Source organism: Mytilus californianus, unplaced genomic scaffold (assembly GCF_021869535.1).
Source record: "Mytilus californianus isolate M0D057914Y unplaced genomic scaffold, xbMytCali1.0.p SCAF_21, whole genome shotgun sequence".
Lineage (NCBI taxonomy): Eukaryota > Metazoa > Mollusca > Bivalvia > Mytilida > Mytilidae > Mytilus > Mytilus californianus.
In genome coordinates, this window is record NW_026262670.1 from 7,057,157 (window position 1) to 7,072,719 (window position 15,563).

Consider the following 15,563-nt stretch of genomic DNA (forward strand, 5'->3'; position numbering starts at 1 on the left):
GTCATGTGTGTACAGTTATTCAATCCACTACGTAAAAGTTCAATGCATAAATTATTCCATTCACTAAACAATATCCTTCAATTCTTAGAGAAAACATTTTTGCAATTTGTTCTTCGAAGATCTTCTTCAGTATATTTGATATGAGGTAACGATGAAATGAGTGGATAAAGCTGGTGTTCCTTTCAACAACAAAATACTATTTTTTTCTTCATTTCTCCCTTCTTTCGACAAATATATATAATATGTTGTTGCATTTACATGTATACAATTGTGAATTTCTGCATCTATGATAGAACTCCATTTTGTTTATAGCCATTATCATGTGATTATGATGAAATTTCCTATTTCTTTTTTGCAGGCAAGCACACATTCCATTTCACATTAATCCAATTAGCGCACCATGTAGATAGATATCAACTTTCAGTGTCCTCTTCAGTATTGACCTATTGATCATGAAAACCAAGATGTCTGATCACCTATAAATACACAAAATAAACAAATAAAATGTTATAAATGGAGAGAGAAACAGCAATAAAAAAGCTTATTTTGTCATGTTAATGAACATTTTAAGAATATTTCCTTTCTTACTTGTGAGTTCTCTCAATTCCGTGCTTTTTGTCTATGGGTTTTTATATTTGTTGATTTTGTGCATTTTATCAATCTTTTGAATTGAGGCAATTGCAACGGTTATTTTACAGTTTGTTCTTTATATGTTGAGCTGTTAAACCACTGTCCAAAGTTAAGGTAGGGTTGAGTGCTCACAAACCTGATTTTTTTATTACATGTATTAGTTTTTATTGATTTTTAACTAGCTGTCAGTAACTGTGAGTACTAACAGATCTTTGTGTCTTTTCGATTAAGGGAAAGGTATAAATTTCCTGCTCAGTCCGGACTGTTTATTTTTTTGCAGGAAATCTACCGGTATGTCATTTCTTGTCTGGTGAAGAGTTGTCTTATTGACAATCATGCCACATCTTCTTATTTTTATATAACCTTGCCATATTCTGATTGTGCCTGTCCCAAGTTCGGAGCCTGTAGTTTATTCTGACACTAAAATTTAGTGGTTGTAGTTGTTTCATATCTGTCATATTTATTTTTTTTTAATTTGTTTTTTTATAAACTAGGCAATGAGTTCTACAGTTGGGATTATTTCAATTTTTCATCTGAGGGCCTTTTATTATGACTACTTTGACAATAGGGCATGGATTTTCTCATTATTGAAGGCCGTCCCTGGCCTATAATTGCTTTCTTAGAGCCATGATCAATAGTTTTCATATTTAATATACCACATCTTTTTTATTTTTATAATAATCATGATAATCATCTTTCAAGGGCAATAATTTTTATAAAAGTGGCTTTATGAGTCTTATCGAGCATCACTGATGAGTGTTTTGTAGACGAAACGTGCGTCTGGCGTAAATACAAAATTTAATCCTGGTATCTATGATGAGTTTACTTACCATTTAGGATTTGTTGACTTCTGCAAATTTTAAATTGCCTATCATTTCTGCTGTTTATAATTTCTCTGTATCTTCTATAGTTCTTGTCCTACACATAAAAAGAGTAAAAATTATTATTTAATGACATCTTGCATCAATAATCATTTTGCTGTTTAATGTATATATATCAATGCATGTTTAATAAAAAGCTGTACCATGAGTGCTTGATAAGCTTGTTGTCCTTTTAGCTTGGGTTTATGCTTTAAATGAATTTTAATGATCAACTACATTAATCATTATAGAAAAACTGTGAGCACTGCGCAACTAAGACCCCCCCCCCCCCCCCCTAAAAAAAACTACAGGCTCTAAAGAGCCTGTGTCGCTCACCTGACTCTATTTGGGTTTTTGAAATCATATAAAAAAGATAAAAATCATAACACATACTTTAATAATGATTGAGGCCATATTTGGTTTAATATTGTCGTACTTCGCTGGCGGCCATCTTGGATGATGGATCGGCTACAGAGTAACAACACTTGGTCAACACCTTATAAGGAACATTCATGCTATGTTTGGTTTCATTCCATGCAGTGGTTCTCTTAAAGAAGACATTTGTATGTATTTCCTATAGGGTCCTATCTTAAACTAAGTCCCCCGCTGCCGGCCATCTTGGATCAAGTAAAACCTCATAAGGAACATTCATGCCATGTTTAATTCCATTCCATTCAGTGGTTCTCTAGAAGAAGTTCAAAATATAAAAAGTTAACACAGCGACGGACGACGACAGACGACAAGTAATGAGAAAAGCTCACTTGGCCTTTCGAGCCAGGTGAGCTAAAAAAGGACATGCACACAGTGGTATACATTGAAACAAAACATGAAAATAATTTGGCTCCATTTAGGGATATTGCAAGTGTATACAAGTTTAAGGCCGTGATTTTTGAACAAATACAATTCTAAAACCTTCCAAAGTGTGAAAATGGACAATTTTAAACAATTTTCCAACAACTAAAATTCCATAACTCTGCATCTTATATAAAAATAAATAGGGGATGATACTCCGGCTTGCATATCATATAAAGTTATAAAGGAAGATTACTAAGAACGGTAAAATTTATTCTACTTAAATTTGAACTTGATCTGATTTTGTGGTAAAAAGTATTGCGTTAAAGTTTAATAAAATTTGGTTGAGGCAAACTTAATTTAGAGGACGGAAACGAAAAATTCATCATTTTTTCCATTTGTAAAGGACATAACTCTAGAACAGTAAAAGTGACACCACCAAAATTCAAACTGTTTTTTGTGGTAATAAGCATTGTGTGCAAATTTCATAACATTTGGTTGAGGCAAACTAAAGTTAAAGTTAGAGAGCGGGAAACCAAAAATTCAGCAATTTTTCCATTTGTAAAGGGGCATAACTCTAGAACGGTAACACTGACACCACCACACTTGATCTGAGTATTGTGGTAATAAGCTTTTGTAAAAGTTTTATAACATTTGGTTGAGGCAAACTTAATTAGAGAACAAAAACCAATGACTTTGGGACAGACGGTCAAGGGTTGACCCACTAAGGGTCATAAAAATGAAAAGGGAGTTTATGTCAATATATAAAATCAATTCACCAAAGTTTCATAACAATTGGTGAAAGCATTCTAGAGACTATCCAAAGTCCCAATATACAACAAAAACTTAAATCAGAATTTTTTAAAAATTGAAAGGGAAATTATCATGATTATCAGTCAGGGATATAACTCTACAGGGTTATTACAGAAAATAACTTGCATGTGTTATTACAGATATTTTCATGAGTTGTCTACTCTTAAATCCTTAAATTTTCTAAATCTGTAATAACATATATTTGTTATTTGTAAAATAAATCATAAATATTTTGATTTTTAGTAGGCTCTAGGGAACTCTTGAAACTTTGCGCAGAAACTAAATGCATAGCCTTGATAACTAATTTTTGAATTAAATTAATACATTTTTCATTAACCATGGCAAATCAATGAACGAGGCTTTTAAGGGATAAACTTAGCTGTAATAACAAGGCTTATGTTGTTCTGTTACACCACTGTCCCAGGTTAGGGGGAGGGTTGGGATCCCGTTAACATGTTTAACCCCGCCTCATTCTGTATGTATGTGCCTGTCCCAAGTCAGGAGCCTGTAATTCAGTGGTTGTCGTTTGTTTATGTGTTACATATTTGTTTTTCGTTCATTTTTTTTACATAAATTAGGCCGTTAGTTTTCTCGTTTGAATGGTTTTACATTGTCATTTCGAGGCCTTTTATAGCTGACTGTGCGGTATGGGCTTTGCTCATTGTTGAAGGCCGTACGGTAACCTATAGTTGTTAATTTCTGTGTCATTTGGTCTCTTGTGGGGAGTTGTCTCGTTGGCAATCATACCACATCTTCTTTTTTATATTAGTTATTAAAGGCATTTAACTTGTTATATAAGACACTTGGGAATTACTGGGAAGCTTGCGCAGAACCTCATTACATGCTCTGATCATTATTTCTTACAATAAATTAAAATACATTGTAATTAAGCATGATGAATGTCTGAGCAAATGCTTAGGAATGATGTAGAGGAGCTGTAATAACACCCGTTAGTTATAGGCATATTTTTTTCAGTAATAACATAGGTGTACTATGCATGATTGGCGAGCTATGAACTGTTATATCTTTCTATAGTTAAGTATACATAAAGACAATAGTAATATCAATAGAACCGGTGTACATTTTAAGAAAACTAATGATGTATATTGTCCCTTTGAAACATGTAACATGCATATGTTATCACAGTTCTTTGATTTTTTAGTCCACAATAACAAATGTATGTTATTTTTCTGTAATAACCCTATACATGCTATAGAGTTTTATCCTTGACTGATTATGTTAATTGGCAATATTAGTAAATGCATGCAATAATTTCTGAAATTTACAGTATATAGGCTTTTAACCCCACCATATGTTTGCACCTGTCCCAAGTCAGGATCCTGTGGCATTTGTCAGTTTTGTATGATTTTTAATTTTAGTTTCTTTTATATATTTCGGAGTTTAGTATGACGTCCATTATCACTGAACTTCTTAGTATACATTTTTGTTTAGGAGCCAGCTGAAGCACGCCTCAGGTTGTGGGATTTTCTCGCTGCATTGAAGTCACATTGGTGATCTTCGACTGTTATCTGCTCTTTGGGCGGGTTGTTTTCTCTCTGACACATTCCCCATTTCTATTTTCAATTTTATTTTAAATTCTATTATAAATGTTAGGCTTCTTGTTTTTTTTGTCTAACGTTTGTCAAATTCGAGGCCTTTTATTATATTTACAGCTTTCTATATGCATAGGTGCTTGAGGACAGGATCCTGTTTTGAGCCCCCCCCCCCCCCCCCCCCCCCCCCCCCCCCCCCATAGTCCCTCCCCCTTCTTATCATAAATCTTAGATTTTTCAATATATATCACTTATTTGTGCCATATATATACTAATATACCATATTTTTACTCTTAATATGCATGTTTACTATCAACGTGAATCTCGACTCCTGTCCTCAAGCACCTATGTTTATATGGTGTGAATTTTGCTCATTGTAGATGGTCGTACGGTTATCTATAGCTCAGCGAAGCAACATCACAACTGTTTCCAAGTTTGTGAAGTCAGAGGACTATATTCATCTTTCCGACTTTCGGATCATTTGTTGATTTTTCATGAATATATGTGCCATTCCAATATGAAATAGCTATATCATATTAAAAAAACCTTTCAACTAGGATACTCATTTGGGGAACTAATGATTTGTTGGGTTTTTCCCTAGTCCAAATAAATATGACGTCTGGCAAGGCTATTTTAATTTTTTTTCTGGGACGCCTAAATAGCCTTGCAAGACGTCATTTCCCCCACCATCGACATCGTCCTGTGGAAGAAACGAGTTTGGCGCATTAACAAAAAGATCATGTCCGTAGTGACAAGTTAGTGTGCGTGCTTACCAATATTTGAATTTTATGAGCCTTCTTTTTGAATATTTTCTTCATTTTTTGGTACAAATTATACTGATGTCGAGTGCTGTTGTGCTGTTTATTTTTTACAAAAGCGATCAAGTAATGCAGGGGAAGGACACTTACTTAAAAGACCAAAATGAGCCGCAACTAATAGGTACATAAATATTTTACTATGCAGTCAGTATCCCGATATACATGTATATATACTCTTAGACTCATTTCACAGCGTACAAGTGAAAATACTCGTTAGTCATGAACATTTTAGATCACTTTAAATTTAGATTTTATAACTTAAATTACGAAAGATGATAATTTGTCAAATGAGCCCCTGTTACCAGGTGCTGCACTTTTTAGCACGCGTCAAAAACAGTTTAAAAAAAACCCTCCTCCAGCTTATCTGATTAATTCACGATCACTCTGAGTAAAGAAAGTAAGTCACAATTGCTTATATCAGGTATTTTAAATTCTGGTTGATAGTTGTCTCATCACCAATCATACTACATCTCCTTATTTTTTTTTACAATAAAGCTATATTTAGATGCGGTATAGTGATGAATGTGTAAACATGCAGCATTCTTGTGAATAATTGTTAAAATACAGCACAAAAGATGCATAATATATCAAACTCGAGTCAACGCCATGTCAAAAACTAAAAACAACAACAACAAAAAACCCCGACCAAATGACAAATAGTCTATAAAAACAAACTATAGCATACCAAAATATATAAGTTGTAAAGACTTGCATGCAACCAGAGACATATATGTCTCTGATGCAACTAGGCCTATATAAACAGTAGCTCTATGTTCTTATAGATCTCATAACATTACGATTAAAAGTCAGATTATGTGTGTGTAAGTTTATTAGAAAATTCAACGAGACACGTCCTAATCAGGTAAAATCCAAAATAACAATTTACAAATTCAGATCTACTGCCTGTTGTATATTGCTTACATGACTGTATATTGGCGAACGAATAGATATGTTTGGTACGGGATGGCGGCTTCGAAGCCGAGACAAAAAGACCAAGATAGATGAAAGTGTAGAATTTTGTTGTTGAGAATTTTTTTTTAAAGAACTAGATTCGCATCTCAGAATTTGAATATAGCATCTCGTTTTCTTTAGATAAATTGTTAGCTATTACTGGCTATAATAATTACCCCCTTATAAATATTCGCAAAACATGAAGTTAATGATCAATGAATATGAAAACACTTAATAAAGTATAAATATTGGTAAACGGACAGCAAGTCATAGGACTATTATAGTTCGAATAAATTAGTTTACAATAACTGTTGAAAGGTTATGAGAGAAAAATCTGGATGAATTTATTTTTATTAGAATGATTTATTTTACAGTAAAGGCTTCATATTTTTAATCAGTTATTTGTAAAAGAAAGGTGACATGTTTAACACCATGGATCCAGTAAATTAACAAACTACTATGATGGATTTTTCTTCACAATCATTGATCATTATCAATATTTAAGAATAACTTTTGTTTACAAATTCGTTTTAATAAATAATGGTTCAAGAAAAAACTTTTTGAAAATTAGTCTGTTAGTTTCCAAAGAAAAAAATATCTTTAAAACTGAACTGTGAGTTTTCAATCGTTACGTTTTGTTATACTTTTTTAGTGTTAATCTCAGCAAAGACAAATTTGGTGATAAAAATCGATTTGTTGGTCTTTCGTAAAATTAAAAAAAAAATACGCCATAATGTAATCTTATAAAAAAAAAGGGAGGGGGGGGGGGGGGGGGGGGGGCGATTGGAAGAAATTTAATATTGATCCTTCAAGGGACAAGTGAACGTGGGAGATATTCATTCCCTACTGTAAAATATTGAGTTTTTGGTTGATTAATGTCGGGTGTGTCTGGCGTACCGAATAATATATGATAGGTACAAGTAGGTCTTGTAATTGAGACCGCCCGTGATACGGTCGGAAAATTTCGACTGCCTATGAAAAATGAGGGACAGAAAATTGGCCTAATACCAGGCTACTTACAGTCCACTCGAAGAGTTGTTGCAAGAATTCAACGTCCCCATTCGGACGTGGCTGAGCACAGCCCACTGGACGTTCCACTTTCATTACTGCTAAGGTTTTCACATGATTGCCGGTCAGAAGAAGACCTGAAACGACGCTATTTCTATAGTTACTCTAGTTCGCTAACGAATTCGCTTCTTGTTCCATTGAATATAAAGGAAAGAGTTATCTAATATATATATATATATATATTTTTTTTTTTTCTTGAACTACTATAAATAAAGTAGTTCATTTTAAAATGTATTGTTTAAAGGTTAAGAAAACAATAAGTTAAAGTGGCTGGTACATGTATGACTTCATGGCTAATACCAAAAAGGTATAGCCAATTTCCCGTCAGTTATTTTTTTAATTTTTGGTTCACATGTTAAAATTTAATAAATTGATGAATTTAATAATTTATTGATAACCTAAATCCTTGTTAATATATTTACTTCGGTAGAAAAGAAAGTTAATCTTCTCATCTGGACTTTAATCTGTATATCTATTACCTATTTTGGGATTGAAAAAAATATCTTTAAAAAATGCGGTTTCGAGCCTATTTCTTCATTTTAATTTGTTTACACGTTCAGCAATAACTGATACAAATATGATATATTACCAATGATAAGGCCATATATTTGAAGCTGTTCAAAATTTTGTACATTATAGGTACGTGTATCAGATCGGACATTTTTTTTTAATTGTTCTATATAAATAATCTTACTATAAGTTATCTCAGGTCTAAACAAAATGTTGCTATGAGTGTTCTAATGAGTTTTGTTTGATAATTTTTTGTTTAATTCAGTTAAAAGTTGGTTTTTTTTTTACACGAGAAGATCTGCTAAAAAGTTTATGATGATCTCTTTTTTTTCAGCATAACAAACGGATACTCTTTAGTGTACACTAGGTGGACTTTCCTCTGTTCCGATGAAGGCAGTGCACGTCTTTCATTTAAATGATTAAATCGTAGTTTTGCAACAGACGGCGGCACATCGGGCATTGACTTACCATTTTATAATTTGTAACAATTATGAAAATAATAAAATATATATTACAAAAAAAAAGTTTATCTCAGGTCTAGTTATCTAGTATGAAATATATCCACTGGAAATAAGCCCTTTAAAACACAAATATCCGTTTACTCATTGCGAAGTTTATTTGCTAGTGTTTTTTTAATGATTTTATTATATTATCTTTTTTGTGTAATTTTTGAGTGGTTGAACATGAAATGGACACCGATGCTACAAAGAAAATTTGTTTAATGTCATCTGTTGCAATATATACTAAGTATTACACGTGGACAGGATGTTCCTCAGAAAATTAAGGTATTCAAAATAAGTTATACACACCCCAAGGGTACACGCCACTGTTATATGGAAAATTACTGGTTCGCCAGTAAACTGGTAATCAGCCATGCAACTAATCAGTTGACTGACCATGCCACTACAATTTAAAAAATTTGTCGTTAGATCAAAATGAAATATTTATTTTAATTTAAAATTGAAGAACTAAAAGGATTTATCGTAATTATGAAGGGAAATAATTCAACAAAATCGGATTATTTCCCAAAAGATTATATTTTTTTTTTTAAATTTCCGGGGAAAATAGAAAACTATATATAAAGGGTCCCATCAAGGATTTTATAGAAATCCTTGGTCTCATGAAATGGATCTCACACAGACATGAATAATTAAAATTTATACATTTATTGATTCTATGATTTCTTGAGAAATCAGGAGCGAAATATAACAAATATTTAGTTTTGATATTAAATTAAATTTACCTTTCCTCGCTATAATTCATTTGACATAACATTGAGGGATTTAAGGGTTTGTCCGTACAACGTGTTTGTCATTATTATTTCACATGGCTTATTGTTTTCACGCTACGTCTTGGAGCTCATTATTCAGACTGTTTCAGACAAGATGATGAAAATAACGTGCAAGGCACTTTTTTCGATTATCGTGAAGTGCACTCTCCCCCCTCTTCAAGAAGAATGCAGGACAGAAAGTCACAGGACAAAAAGTCACGGACGAAAAGTCACAGGACAAAAAGTCACAATTCAGTTTTGAGATTATTTTTCTCTGAACAAGAAAACACTAATTTTAAAAATAAATTTTTGATTTTTTCTTGAACTATAATATATGAAGCAACATTGTAATAAAATTTATTCAATAAATATCAATGATGATCAAATAATTGTTATGATAACAAAATGTCAAGGTGGTTTGGCACTTGAATGGCTGCATGGTTCCAAAAAATATATCATTTGCATGATTAAAATTTAATAATTTTTCATTTATTAAGGCTTATGAACAATTTCCTAAACTTAAACATGAATAAATGTAAAAAAAAGAAATTATTTGAAGATCTTTCTCTTATATATTCAAACAATTGTCAACAAATTATTTGTGACTTTTTGTCCTGTGACTTTTTGTCCTATCCAATTTGTGACTTTATGTCCTGAGACTTTTTGTCCTGTGACTTTCTGTCCGTTTACCTTCAAGAATTGTATATTTATAAATCCTCGTCCTTTTTAAAATTACCACACTCTTTGTGATTACCGTTATGCTATTATGCTAACAGTAACCCGGGACTTGATTTACATGTAATATCAGGGGCGATTCCAGCCAGGATAAAGGGGGTCCAAATATATGTCTCCATTAAATGCATTGATCGTTCACCAAAAGAGGAGTCAAACCCCCGGATCCCATCCTCCTTCGATCCGCCACTGATTGTGAATATAAATGTAATTGTTACTTATTAGTCATAGACTAGTACTAGCTCCGAGCACCTGTTTTGGGATATATACAGCTAATTAACCGTAAATAACTGCGATATAAATAATAACAAGTTGATTCGCTGCTAATTAATGTAACCTGCACTTCACCCTGATTCATTTGTGAGACCACCGACACTAATAATATTACCTCAAAGTTAGCAGGTTAGAGGTTCTCCGTTACTGGGAACTTCATATCGGATCCGATCAATTTATTGGTTCCTTTCCCCCTGGTATTAATGATCCTTTTGCAGTGACGATGACAATCATAGGTATACTCATTACTGTTGATTTTGCATGATAACATACATGTTATGTCAACTCACTTCTACTTCCTACGGCGTCAGAGAGAGAAAAAAAAGCCTTGCAATGCGTCATTATTATTTGGACTACTTCCATATCACTATAAAAAAAACAAACAATAATTTATTTCACTGACTGAGATATCAGTATATTGGGCTGACGAGACATTTCATCATGTGAAATCTTAACTGTTATTCCAAGTACATAGTTATCATCCATTGATTTTCATTTTTTACAAAAAGATTCCTTAGTGTGGACCATGTATTACTTCAAAATTTATTTATTTATATTTTTTATGCTTAAAAAGTAAACTTAATTGTACAATGAAGTAGGGGGATGAAATTATTTTATTTTAGTTTAAGAATCACTCATACTTCTTGTATGATGTCACCTTAGCCTACAAATTACCAAAAAGTAACACATTTTTATTTCCTCTAGCTTATGCATTGTTATGTGTATGCCTTTTCATATACATGTAAAAATGTGTTACTGCCTATATTGACCTTAAATGTTATTCAGTTTTGCATGGCCTAATGGGACCTTGTTCTACTCATGTGGTATGCTATAAGCAGATAAGTAACTTTCTTTCCTTTTGAAATACAAATATCTTTATAAATATACATGAAGAATTTTTATATTAGCCTCCCCCCCCCCTTAATTTGAAATCTTTATTTTCAGGCATAGGCTCATATAAATTCGACTTTTGAAGAATTTATTTTCAGGCATAGGCTCATATAAATTCGACTTTTGAAGAATTGAAATAAATCTGAGACAGCAAATGAGTATTCAGCTGCTTTACATTAAAATACATCATTTACATACATGTGACATACACAATTATATATAAATAGTTATAAAGACATTTAAAAAGCAGTTTTTTGCAATATTTAAATTATGTAGGCCCAAATCTTGATAGTTAAACATTAAACATTAAACGGCAAAAAATTAACATCCAAAGTTCAAATATAAGAATGAACTTATAGTCTTTAATGTATATATGCTATTGCCACGAAACTAGGTAAACTGTCTTATAATTCCCTAATCTTAGTTCATGCCAAGTTTGATTAAAATTAGTATTTCTACTCTGACTACATGCTCTATTAGGTCTATAGTGTGGATAGTGTATAACTTGCAAATTATTTTCATACTCCTTCCAAATTACATTGGAAAAAATGTGGCAATTTTTTTAGGTTAAGGATGTTCGCTCCTCTTGATTTTGAATTTTTACCAGATATTCGGAATCCCCTGGTTTTATCCATGCAGTGCCATTAAAATATTTTGCCTGCAAATCCCTACTTTTCTCTTCATATTTTTATTACATAGTTTAAAAAGCCATATTTGAAAATCTTATAAAATCCTTGTTATTTTTCCATAGCTTTTGAAAGAAAAAGGTGCCAGTGTTAAGTGTATGAAAAGTCTAGAGAGAATCACTTCCCGCCAAATTTTTAATGGCTTATATCTTAAAAACAAGCACACGGACCCTTCATTTTTCTGTTTTTTTAGTTCCTTTATTCATATACTGTCAATTTATAACAGTCTTTTAAAAAGCTTGTTATTTTGAAATAGAGTAGCGAACATCCTTAAGTAGTGATTTGGTAATGTATAGTTTGAAAAGGTCAAATATTAGTATGTCTGAAGTTGTCAATCTAAATTATAGACCCTTTAAACATAAAATTGTCAGTTTTTGGCTTATATCTCAAACACTAAAGCATTTAGAGCAAATCTTATGTGAGGTAAAATTGTTCATTATTTCAAGTTCTATCAGTCATTAAATTTTCAGATGAATCTAACAATCCATTGTTGGGTTGCTGCCACTAGATTGGTAATTTTAAGGAAACTTTGCAGTATTTATAGGACCGCAAAAAAATTTTGCGGTCAAAATATTGGTATGACATTGGCGTCGTCGTCCAAAGACACATTGGTTTTCGCACTCTAACTTTAGTTTAAGTGAATGGATCTCTATGAAATTTTACCTTAAGGTTCAATACCACAAAAGGAAGGTTGGGATTGATTTTGGGAGTTATGGTACCAACAGTTAAGGAATAAGGGGCCAAAAATAAGCATTTTTGTAACTTCCAGACAAAACTTGTGTGTTAGTGTATGGATCACTCTGACATTGTACCACAAGGTTCCATATCACAAAGGGAATGCTGGGATTGATTTTGGGGGTAATTGCCTCAAAATTTTAGGAATTGGGGGCCAAAAAAGGGGCAAAAAAGAAGCATTTTTCTAGTTTCATGACAATAACTTGTGTGTAAGTGTATGAATCTTTCTGAAATTGTACTACAAGGTTTTATATCACAAAGGGAAAGCTGGAATTGAGTTTGGGGGTAATTGCCCACAATGTTTAGGAATAAGGGGCCAAAAAATAAGCATTTTTCTAGTTTCCAGACAATAACTTGTGTTCAAGTGTATGGATCTCTCTGAAATTGTACTGCAAGGTACCATACCACAAAGGGAAGGCTGGGATTGATTTGGGGGGTAATTGCCTCAAAATTTTAGGAATTAGGGGCAAAAAGGGACCAAAACAAGCATTTTTCTAGTTTTAGGACAATAACTTGTGTGTAAGTGTATGGATCTTTATGAAATTGTGCTACTTGGTTCCATATCACAAAGGGAAAGCTGGGATTGAGTTTTGGGGTAATTGCCCTAAACGTTTAGGAATTTGGGGCCAAAAAACAAGCATTTTTCTAGTTTCCAGACAATAACTTGTGTTCAAGTGTATGGATCTCTCTAAAATTGTACAGCAAGGTACCATACCTCATAGGGAAGGCTGGGATTGAGTTTGGGGGTGATGAATCATAAGGGGGTTCAAAACATTTTGGGGGGGATTTTTTTTCCTTTTTTTCCTTTTGTTTTCTTTAAAATTTGGTTATTTCTGAATGATTTATATATAAAAGCAAATAATAATGATATGGTTTGAATAGGTAAGTTAGAAATTATTAAGTTCTTAGATCCCATTCATTTTGTGAGCCTCTTGTTTTAATTGCTTCTGTAAGTAATATATTAATTTGAAATTTTGACGACAGACACATACAGATTATACCGTTAACAATATTTCAGAGTTTAATGTTGTCAAGCACACACATCATAGAAGAATAGTTAATCACGTCATTGTTGTCCATTGAAAAATTAGTATGAACACGATGAAAAAGTACGGGAATGTTTGTTTGTTAAACTATTGACCGTGGTTATGTCTTTGAAACTGTTGACTGGCAAATAGTCTGTGAAATGAAATAGCACAAATATTTCATTCCTTTTTTATATATCATGGTATATAGAAAAACACATACTGATGTACAATAATAGTTATAGTCATTAAATTATAGTTTTTACCTTTTTTAAGTTTAGGGCAAGAAATATAGAAGATAAAGAAAAATATAAACAATTACAACTGTACAGTAGAAATGATCGGCAAAACAACATAAACAGAAGACAACAACGTCTAAATGGTAAGACCACTTCTATATAATAAAAGTGATTGCCCATGAATGATGACTATTATAAAAATAAGAAGATGTGGAATGTGAGTTATCTATCCACCAGAGTTCAAAGAAGTGGATGCAAGCAATTAAAAACCAATGACGGCCTTCGATAATGAGAAAACCCATACCTTATAAGTCAGCCAATAAAGACCCCAACATGAAAAGATTTAAACAATCCAAATTAGTTCAAAGCCAATAACAATTAATAAAAAAATCATGTCTGTGAGCACTCCACCTAACCATAATCTAGGACAGTGGTTCAAATAGCACATCATATGAACAAACTGTAAAAACTGTTGCAAGTGGCTCAACTCATTATCACTGCAAGGCACTAAAACGACTGATATTAAGTCGTGGACACAAAGCACTGAAATGACAGAACTCATAATCATGATTAGTAAGAATATCAAATTTAAGTTTCTCAAAATGTTCATATTAAACATGATAAAATAAGCTTATTTCATATTGCTGTTTTTTTTCTCAATTTATTTTTTTGTGTATTTATAGGTGAGACTTCTTGGTTTTCATGATCATCAACAGGTCAATACAGAAGAGTACTTTTCTACATTGTGAGCTAATTGGATTAATGTGAAATGAAATGTGTGCTTACCTGGAAAAAAAAAATAGGAAATTTCTACAAAATGGCTGTAAACAAAATGGAGTACAATCATAGATGCACAAGAACACAATTGTGTAATTGCAACAACCTACATATTCACTGAAGGATTATGGAGAAATGTAGAAAAAATAGTATTTTGTTGTCGAAATAAACACCTGCTTTATCCATTCATGTACATAGCTCTGTCATATCAAATATACAGAGGAAGACGTTTGAAGAACAAATTGCAAAAAATGTATTCTTTACCAATTGAAGGAAGATGTCTGGTGGATGTAATTATTTATTCACTGAACTGTTATGTAGGGGATTGAATAATTGTACGCAGCAGCCTAAACAGAAGAAAAGTTAAAATTAACATGAAAAGTGGTTATTTTATTTAATCTGCAAATTATTATGAGCACAATATTAATAACATCACAAATAGTATGATATTCATAGCGTTTTGCTTGTTATTGTATTGTCTCAAACAGCTAGCCTATTGTTTTTGTATGTCATGTTACTCATCAGTGAACATTTTATTAAAGTTTTAATTATCTTTTGTATCAATTATTCAGTCTCAGTAAAATTATATTCATACTGTTTTTACTGTTTTGAAATTTTCATAGAGGAAAATTGAATAACAGAAATTTCCATAGAGGAAATTTGGACAACAATGTTTTCCTTAGAGGAAATTTGTGGTCTTGAATTTTCCCTCAAGGAAAAGTGTCTGTCAAAAATTTCCTCACAGGAAATAGCTGTTGACAAAATTTCCTCACAGGAAAAAGTATTTCCTCAAAGGAAAATTTGAAGCCGCAAATTTCCTCACAGGAAAAAGTATTTCCTCAGAGGAAAATTTGAAGCCTCAAATTTCCTCAGAGGAAATAGAATTTCCTCAAAGGAAAATTTGAAGCCGCAAATTTCCTCACAGGAAATAGAATTTCCT

At 32.3% G+C, this 15,563-nt stretch overlaps 2 long non-coding RNA genes across 5 annotated transcripts; one reads left to right on the forward strand and one right to left on the reverse strand.

The window, feature by feature from the left end:
* Positions 1–365: 365 nt before the first annotated feature.
* LOC127731884 (uncharacterized) lies at positions 366–10,463 on the reverse strand. Of its 3 annotated transcripts, XR_007995884.1 has the most exons (5): positions 10,386–10,463; positions 8,805–8,898; positions 7,438–7,562; positions 1,461–1,548; positions 366–476 (listed from the first exon to the last, which is right to left on the reverse strand). It is a non-coding gene; the product is annotated as an uncharacterized LOC127731884 (long non-coding RNA). The 3 variants fall into 3 exon arrangements; XR_007995883.1 differs by lacking the exons at positions 8,805–8,898; positions 10,386–10,463 and having other exon boundaries at positions 7,438–7,752; XR_007995882.1 differs by lacking the exons at positions 7,438–7,562; positions 8,805–8,898; positions 10,386–10,463 and adding an exon at positions 5,422–5,725.
* On the forward strand, positions 10,436–15,176 carry LOC127731886 (uncharacterized). Of its 2 annotated transcripts, XR_007995886.1 has the most exons (3): positions 10,436–10,506; positions 13,884–13,989; positions 14,530–15,176. It is a non-coding gene; the product is annotated as an uncharacterized LOC127731886 (long non-coding RNA). The 2 variants fall into 2 exon arrangements; XR_007995887.1 differs by lacking the exon at positions 10,436–10,506 and having other exon boundaries at positions 12,510–13,989.
* Positions 15,177–15,563: the final 387 nt, after the last annotated feature.